This window comes from Rhinopithecus bieti, unplaced genomic scaffold (assembly GCF_001698545.2).
Source record: "Rhinopithecus bieti isolate Rb0 unplaced genomic scaffold, ASM169854v2 scaffold_13349, whole genome shotgun sequence".
Classification (NCBI taxonomy): Eukaryota; Metazoa; Chordata; class Mammalia; order Primates; family Cercopithecidae; genus Rhinopithecus; species Rhinopithecus bieti.
In genome coordinates this window covers 2,179,655-2,188,744 of record NW_016807772.1, presented here as the reverse complement: position 1 = coordinate 2,188,744, position 9,090 = coordinate 2,179,655, and the positions used below count along the sequence as shown (strand labels likewise).

General features: G+C 41.3%; 1 long non-coding RNA gene across 1 annotated transcript in view; it reads left to right on the top strand.

The window, feature by feature from the left end:
• Nucleotides 1-6,747: 6,747 nt before the first annotated feature.
• Nucleotides 6,748-9,090, top strand: part of LOC108536740 (uncharacterized) — a 19,603-nt gene continuing 17,260 nt past the window's right edge. Inside the window, exon 1 of the long non-coding RNA XR_001887607.1 lies at nt 6,748-6,805. This is a non-coding gene — a long non-coding RNA (uncharacterized LOC108536740). The remainder of the gene's footprint in view (nt 6,806-9,090) is intronic.

The window sequence follows — 9,090 nt, the reverse complement described above, 5'->3', positions numbered from 1 at the left end:
AAAAAAAAAAAAAAAAAAAGAAAGCCTGGCACTTTCCTCCTGGCTCTCTTCTTGCCCTGTGATCTCTGCACACACTGGCTCCCCTTCACCTTCTGTCATGCATGGAAGGAGCCTGAGGCCTTCACTGGATGCCCAGTCTTCCAACCAGCAGAACTGTGAGCCAAATAAATTTTTTTTCTTTATAAGTTACCCAGCCTCAGGTGTTTCCTTTACAGCAACACGAAAAGGACTAATATGCCCATTCATTGTTTAGTCATTGTCCTATTTTATTTTCTTTTTTTTTGTATATCACTAACTAAAAATACCCCTTTCTTTTTTTGTTTATTTGCTACCTTTTTTTCTATTAGGATGTGAGCTCTGTGAGAGCAGGGATATTGTTTTATTCACTTTTTCTCAAGCTTCTAAAACAGTGTCAAACAAACAGAAGGTGTTCCATAAGTATTTGTTGATTAATGTATGACAGCTAAGCTACCCCAGGACAATAACACCATGTTGAAATGGATTCAGGGGCTAGTGGACACAAGCCACTGCAAACCTCCACTTTCTCTTTTGTGACTTACATCACAATATATTCCATCTCAGGCAGTCTCTTCCTGCTACACAAATACATTTTTCTTGAGATTCCTTATTTCTTCTCCAATCTACTTTAGAGCTTTTGTATTCCTTCCCAGGGAATTTCTCCTCCTCATTTGAGGACAGACAGAGCTACCAAGGCAGAAAAGTGTCATGTGCTTGTGAATTTATGGGTAGCACCTTAATTTAAGGTAGTTACCTTAAATGAAAACAATGCTGTATGATTTTAAGTAAAATTAGAAATGCTAGGCTAAGGATTATCCATCTCTAAAACATTACAAAAGGTCTGTAGATTCTCCGCATCATCTCTACAAGTTTCCACCTATGTTGTCTATCCATCCATCCAATTTAGAATTGCCAGGAAATATTGAGGTTGAGTTAGGTGACCATGAGTTCTGGTGAAGATCAGACTAGATGTATGATCCACTCCCACCCCCAGAAGCTCTTAGCATTTCTAGTGCAGGTGGACAGTTGTCTTGGATTGTGTTTGGCAGGACAGTGCCGTGACAGTGGCACAGTGGAAATGTTGGTTCTTGGGATCTAAGTCAGAGAGGTAAAACAGGATAAGGCTGTAGAGAAATAGCCAAGGGATTGGTGAACTGGACATTCCGAATAGATTGAAGATTCCAAATAGATGTCTGGGAATAATGGAGTGAGTCACCTGGAAGGTTAGGAGGTGAGTTGTCAGAGAATGGGGACTACCTGTAAGTTTAGTATTTAGAGGTGAAACAGTCCTAGGGGATGGTGTGGTCCAGGGAGTGCCTGTGGAAGTAGGAGAACTAGAAGGGAGTGGAGAAGATCCCTGAAGATGAAGAGACGAGGGAAAAGAGTGACTGGGGTGTTAAACATGGTTCCATGTGAATTCTGAAATGACTCAGAGCTATGGCCAGAGTAAGACTTAGGCCCTCAAGTCGTGTCTTAATTCCAAAACAAAAAAACAAAAAAACAAAAAACCTCTGAGAAATGTGGATGATAGCCACCAGGAGAGAATGGTTAGAAGATATCCTCCTTTTTCTATAGTTAAATCTGCTTTCCTTGAATCATGATTATTCAAAAATAATCACTTGGGCTGGGTGTGGTGGTTCATGCGTGTAATCCCAGCACTTTGGGAGGCTGAGGCAGACAGATCATCTGAGGTCAGGAGTTTGAGACCAGCCTGGTCAACATGGTGAAACCCTGTCTCTACTGAACATACAAGCATTAGCCGGGCGCAGTGGCATGCACCTGTAATCCCAGCTACTCTGGAGGCTGAGGCAGAAAAATGGCTTGAACCCGGAAGGTGGAGGTTGCAGTGAGCCGAGATGGCATCACTGTACTCCAGCCTGGACAACAGAGCGAGACTCCATCTCCAAAAAAAAAAAAAAAAAAAAAAAAAAAAAAAAAAAAAAAACACGTGTGTTTCATTGTTTTTTGGTTATTTTGCAAGTAAAATATGTCAGTAGTTTTATTTCCTACTTTTTATTGAAAATATATTATTTCTGCTTTATTGAGAGTTTCAGTCAACTTTTGGAGACCTGTCAGAGACCTTAAAACATTATTTATACTATGACTTCAAAGGGAAATGATTTATAATTTTCAAACCAATGTCATACACATACAAAGACACTGCAACTTCTTGCTGAGTTGGAGACTACCTAGATTTTTCCTGTGCTGGTAGTCAGAGTAAGGAAAGAATGGGAGACCCACAAAATAAGAAAAACGACCTCCGTTGTTTTGGAATGAGGCTGTTTTTCAACTATTTTGGAGTAAGGTGGACTCTTTATGTTTCTCGCCCTCTCTTCTATGTTAAGGAATAATTATTGGCATTTAAATCTTGAATTTAATCTACTTCAGTTAGTATTGCTTGAACATTTACCATCGGTCTTGGGTGGGGCTGACAATGCAAGAAATATGTATGACATAATCCCTGCATTCAAGGAATTAAAGAGAATATATGTATTATTCTGCTTAATTATTACACAATGCAGAAATAATAATATAATGAATAAAATTTGTTTTATTTTATTTTACTTTTGAGACAGAGTCTCATTCTGTTACCCAGGCTGGAGTGCAGTGGTGCAATCTCGACTCACTGCAACAACCTCTGCCTCCTGGATTCCAGCAATTCTCCTGCCTCAGCCTGCCAAGTAGCTGGGATTACAGGGGTGCACCACCCTCAGCTAATTTCTGTATTTTTAGTAGAGACGGGGTTTCACCATGTTGGCCAGGCTGGTCTCTAACTCCTGATCTCAAGTGATGCTCCTGTCTTGGCCTCCCAAAGTGCTGGGATTACAGGTGTGAGCCACTGTGCCTGGCCAAGAATATAATGAATACAATTTAGAAAAGGACAATGATATGAGAGCTAAATGGATAAAAAGGTAAATGTATTTGTCCAAAATATGAGTAGTAATGTGTGGTTTGGTTTTTGTCTTTAAGAAGCTTACAGTCTTGCAAAAGAAATCACATCTGGTCAGGAAATCCTCAAAATCTTCATGGAGGAGGTGACATCTGTGTTAGAACTTCATGGCTGCAGAAGGGGCTGGGAATCAGATTTCAGGGTCTGGAAAGGGCGTGGAGGCAAAGGGTCCAACAGGAAACTGGGTCACTTAGGAGTGGAACGAGATAAGGCAGGAGAGGTCAGCCAAGACCATGTTGTGGAGAAAATTGGAATTTGACATCGGGCAACCACAGGTTTTTAAGCAGGTGAGTGGCATTAGATAGCATATAAAAATGACATGAAGTTTAATGTTAATATAAAGCTCCAACAGTGCAGAGCAGAAGGCAGCAAGCAAAGGGTGCATACATCTATTCATGTATATATACATATATCATCTCTCTCTCTCCCAACCTGTACACACATGCACATGTACATGTGCACATGTGAGCATTTTTCTACGTTAGTGACTAAGCCAGCAAAGAGGCAGTGTGTGTACACTGTGCTCTAGGGAAGTGGTCTTGCCACCTTTTCTTTTCTGCTCATTCCAAGTGCATTGCATGCCCACACTTCCAAAACCCTGAAGTTTGAAGCATTTCCCTCCGTGTAAAAGCTCAGTTGCACAGGCTCCCCTGGTGCTTGGCTGGGAAGAGGACTTCAGCCTTTTATTCCTTGGTCTCCCAACGCGGCAAGCCATTCTGCATTCACAAATGCTTTGGAAGTTTTGCTGATCTGTCCTAGAAAAAATTAAACACATGGTTCTCCCACATGAATAGTGGAGAGTTCTTCGTCACTCTGGCAATTAAAAAAATTTGCTAATACACAAAAACATGAAAATGAAAATAATGGTCATATCCAAGTGATAGGCGTGGGGGAATATTTTTTCTTTGCCTTTCAATATTCTGTTTTTTTCTTTAATGAGCATGTATTCCTTTTGTAATAAGAAACAAGTGTGTTTTAAAAAATAGCTAAAATGCTGGGCATGGTGGCTCACGCCTGTAATCCCAGCATTTTGGGAGGCCGAGGTGGTGGATTGCTTGAGATCAGGAGTTCGAGACCAGCCTAGCCAACTTGGTGAAACCCTGTCTCTACTAAAAATACAAAAATCAGCCTGCTGTGGTGGTGCATGTCTATAATCCCAGCTACTCCAGAGGCTGAGGGAGGAGAATCGCTTTAACCTAGGAGATGACTTTGCAGTGAGCCGAGATTTTGCCACTGTACTACAGACTGGGTGACAGAGTGACTCTGTCTCAAAAAAAAAAAAAAAAAAAAATCTAAGAAGGAAAGAGAAAGAAATGGGCAATGGGCAAGTTGTGTGTAATTAAGTGTCGGATCTGAAGCACAGTTTTGCAAGTTGGCCGTTTGGAAGCACCTCAGAGCCAGAGGTGCAGTCCTTTGCTTGGGATTTTGAAGGGGGCTGAGTCTAGGGGGGCAGGAGGTGGTGAAAAGGGAGGCTCTAGAAATAGAGGGCAGTGAGAGAAGGTGAACATCTTTTATTGAGTGTTTGGCTTGCCTTTTTTTTTTTTTTTGAGACGGAGTCTAGCTCTGTCGCCCAGGCTGGAGTGCAGTGGCACGATCTCGGCTCACTGCAACCTCTGCCTCCCGGCTTCAAGTGATTCTCCTGCCTCAGCCTCCGGAATAGCTGGGATTACGGGCATGTCGCACCACACCCGGCGAGTTTTTGTATTTTTGGTAGAGACGGGGTTTCACTATGTTAGCCAGGCTGGTCTCAAACTCCTGACCTCGTGATCCACTCGCCTTGGCCTCCCAAAGTGCTGGGATTACAGGCATGAGTCACTGCACCCGGCCGACTCTTTGGCTTATTAAAGGCTGCTTGGTTAGTTGGACCTGTGCTGGTTCTTGGAACTGGAATTTTTTAAAATAACACGTACAGAATTTGCTTGACAAACCTTTCCAAAGAGGAAAAGCTAAAAAGAAACACCAAAAACAAAACAAAACAAAACAACAACAACAAAAAAACAAAACCAAAAATAGAAAAGCTGGCAAACTAGAATGAGTAGAGCTGAAGTTCCTATTTCTGAAGAGATAGGAATCTATTAATACTCCTGGATCAAGGTCCATTCATCCTCTCTGGGGGTCTTTTGCCAGGATCTGTTGATTTGACGGGAAACAGAGGTGTCAGCAGTTGTGGATGTGAGTCTGTGAGAGATGACCTGCAGCCCCCAAACACCATTAACGTGTCTGGTGCGTTGTCTCAGCAGGAGGGGCTTCTAGCTGCTCCGCTGTTTCTTTCTGAGCTGCATCTGCTTGTCTGTTATTGTTCATAAGGTTTTCTGGGTAACTATAAGCAACGGCCTTGTTAGTTCCTCTTGAGATTGCCCACTACTCCCCACCCTTATTTCTCACCTCCCAGCATCCTGTTTGTCTCCCTGACTCTGTTCCCCGCCCTGTCCCCACCCTTACAGAGCTACCAGCCCCTTTTAGCCATGTTTGCTTCCCTTAGCTCATTAATTTTAACCTTTTATTAAGTGTTCTCACATCAAACAAGGCATGTCATCTATCCAATTTTTTATTCATTAATTTGTGCTTTCTTCTATCGTGAATATCTTTAAAATATGTCTAGATGTATATTGTAGTCTGTTTTCCTGTTGTCTTGAAGATACTGTATTTCCAGAAAATTCTAAAAGAATGGAAGAGGATAAAAGAAAGTATGGACAACTTTGAATGATGTAAAAGACTTTTTTTTTTTTTTGGTGCGCTTTGCCTATTTAAAGCTACTTGCTTATGAGAGGAACAAGAAATCTACAAAATATAGTATGTTCATGCTCACATCGATATGATGTTTAGTTTATTAGATTTTCCAGAATATTTTAGCCAGTCAATAATTTTTTGTTTGTTTGTTTGTTTTTTGAGGCAGAGTCTTGCTGTGTCACCCAGGCTGGAGTGTAGTGGTGCAATGTCGTCTCACTGCAACCTCCGCCTCCCGTGTTCAACAGATTCTCCTGCTTCAGTCTCCCTAGTAGCTGGGACTATAGGCGCCCGCCATCATGCCTGGCTAATTTTTTGTATTTTTAATAGAGGTGGGGTTTCACTATGTTAGCCAGGATGGTCTTGATCTCCTGACCTCGTGATCTGCCTGCCTCAGCCTCCCAAAGTGCTGGGATTGCAGGCGTGAGCCACCACGCACAGCCCAGCCAGTCAATAATTTTATATGAAGTGTCTGGACTTACATTTAAATTTTTTTCATTGCTGTTGCAGATGGGTCTATTAACTATGAAACGTTATAGAGTCTAGCACTTAAGTTTTGCAGGTTTATGAGAAATATTTACCATTTAAAAAAATATCATCATAAAAGAAGTCATCAGTGCTTTAGCACAACTAAATATATAGTTCTGCCTAGTAGTCATGGTATTTTCACAATACAGAAAATTCACTTTCTAAAAAAGAGAAACATTTAGTTTTTAAAAAACGAGGGAAAACGCTTTCAAAATTTGAGTACAACTTTTGTTACACAGTAATGTATCTAATCGGTTTCTTTTTCTGCACTAAAGATAAGGGAAATGGATTAAAAGAAGCAGAAATTGATGATGGCATTCTAAACTCATATATCAGTATCTTGTTTCTTTAGCTATTTCATCAATATCTGAAAAATAAGATTTCCCCTGAGATTCACACAATGTGTCTCCTTTTCCATGTTTGTTTATTTTCTTATGTGGCAAATTGTTTCAAATGCAATTAATTTTCTTTCATTTGGTACTATGAAGATGAGGGCATCTTAAAGGAGTTCCCAAGATTCAGGAGGAAACAGGAGAAGTCTTGAGGAGCATTTATCACCACCTCCCAGGAGAGATACTCTTGGTAGGTTATCAGCTTACTTTCTCCAGCCGTGTATCTCAAGATATTCCCAGTTGTGATGCATTGGAAAGTACCTGTCTAACCTCTCATCCTCAGGACTTTTCAATTTTCATTAGGTGGTAGTTATCAAATGAGTAGTGTAGTTTGGATAATGACAAAATTAGTCACATTTATTAATGTATTTCCCTTAACTTTCTTCTGTACCTGCAGAAGTACCCTTAGATCCAAACAAGCAAACAAACAAACAACGCCCCCGCCCCCCGGCTCCATCCAAAAAAAAAAAAAAAAACCAGTTAATTTAATGTAGACCATTTGGTACAGATGACTGACAAAGATGCGTTGTATAATTCAGACACACAATTGCTGTGTCTGAGATCTTGGCTCATTGCAACCTCCACCTCCCAGGTTCAAGCAATTCTCCTGCCTCAGCCTCCCGAGTAACTGGGATTATAGGTGTCCACCACCACACCTGGCTAATTTTTGTGTTTTTAGTAGAGACAGGGTTTCACCATGTTAGCCAGTCTGGTCTCGAACCCCTCACCCCATAATCCACCTGCCTCGGCCTCCTAAAGTGTTGGGATTACAGGTGTGAGCCACTGTGCCCTGCCAACACTGTTGAGTACGTTATTATTTCAATTCCAGATAACAGCCTTAATTTCTGTCTCTCTCTCTCCCTTTTTCTCTCTTTCTTTCATATGGAGTCTTGCTCTGTCGCCCAGGCTGGAGTACAGTGGTGTGATCCAGGCTCACTGGAACTTCTGCCTCCTGAGTTCAAGCTATTCTCCTGCCTAAGCCTCCCAAGTAGCTGGCATTATAAGCTTATGCCACCATGCCCAGCTGATTTTTGTATTTTTAGTAGAGATGTGAATTTCACCATGTTAGCCAGGCTGGTCTTGGACTTGTGACCTCAAGTGATCTGCCCACCTCGGCCTCCCAAAGTGCTGGGATTACAGGCTAAGCCACCACGCCTGGCCCAGATAACAGTCTTTCTATTCTATCATCTTTAGAAATTAGGAAAGGAAGGCAAAAATTTTTAGCCTATTTTAAAGAAAACCTTTCCTGTGTCATTGTTTTAAACAGATATGTGTATCATTCACCTTTTCTTTTCAAATCTGAAAAACAAATTCTCCAAAAAAAATTTTTAAATTGTTTTTATACTCTAGAATTATTACCACCACTGGCACGCTGTACAGTTTACATTTCTAGTTAGCAACTGGGCGCAGTGGCTCACGCCTGTAATCCCAGCACTTCAGGAGGCTGAGGCAGGTGGATCACTGGAGGCCAGGAGTTGGAGACCAGCCTGGCCAACATGGCAAAATCCTGTCTCTACTACAAATACAAAAATTAACTGGGTGCAGTGGCACACACCTGTGATCCCAGCACTTTGGGAGGCAGGCGGTGGGGGGAGCGGATCACTTAAGGTCAGCAGTTCGAGACTACTCTGGCCAACATGGTGAAACCCTGTCTCTAGTAAAAATACAAAAATTAGCCGGGTACAGTGATGCATGCCTGTATTCCCAGCTACTCAGGAGGCTGAGGCAGGATAATCGCTGTTGCAGTGAGCTGAGATCGTGCCACTGCACTCCAGTGTAGGTGACAGAGCAAGACTCTGTCTCAAAACAAAACAAAACAAACCCAAATACATTTCTAGTTTGCTTGAACTCTTGTAGTTGTTTATAAGCTACTTAGAGCAAGGGCTTTGTCTTTTTTATAGTTTCTGTTACAATTTTTATACTTAACGGACAGTTCTATATTATTCTAACAACCAATTTCCTTGGCCATATAAATAACTTTTCTTATTCTTTTCTTTCTATTTTTTTTTTTTTTTTTTTTTTTTGAGACAGAGTCTCAATCTGTCACCCAGGCCGGAGTACAGTGGTGCTATCTTGGCTCACTATAACCTCTGCTGCCTGGGTTCAAGCGATTCTCCTGCCTCAGCCTCCTGAGTAGCTGGGATTACAGGTGCCTGCCATTGCATCTGGCTAATTTTTGTATTTTTAGTAGAGACGGGGTTTCACCATGTTGGCCAGGCTGATCTTGAACTCCTGACCTCGTGATCCACCCACCTTGGCCTCCCAAAGTGCTGGGATTATAGGCTTGAGCCACCATGCCTGGCCATATAAATGACTTTTAAAATTTGAATTTATTTCTCCATAAATAGGATGCTTATACTATTATTTATTTAGTGTGGATTTGTATTTTTATATCTTATACCTTATGGCTTATCACTTGCTTTAGTACCTCTGTTATATTCTTGAAACTATAAACTTTACTCAAAATAGTATAAT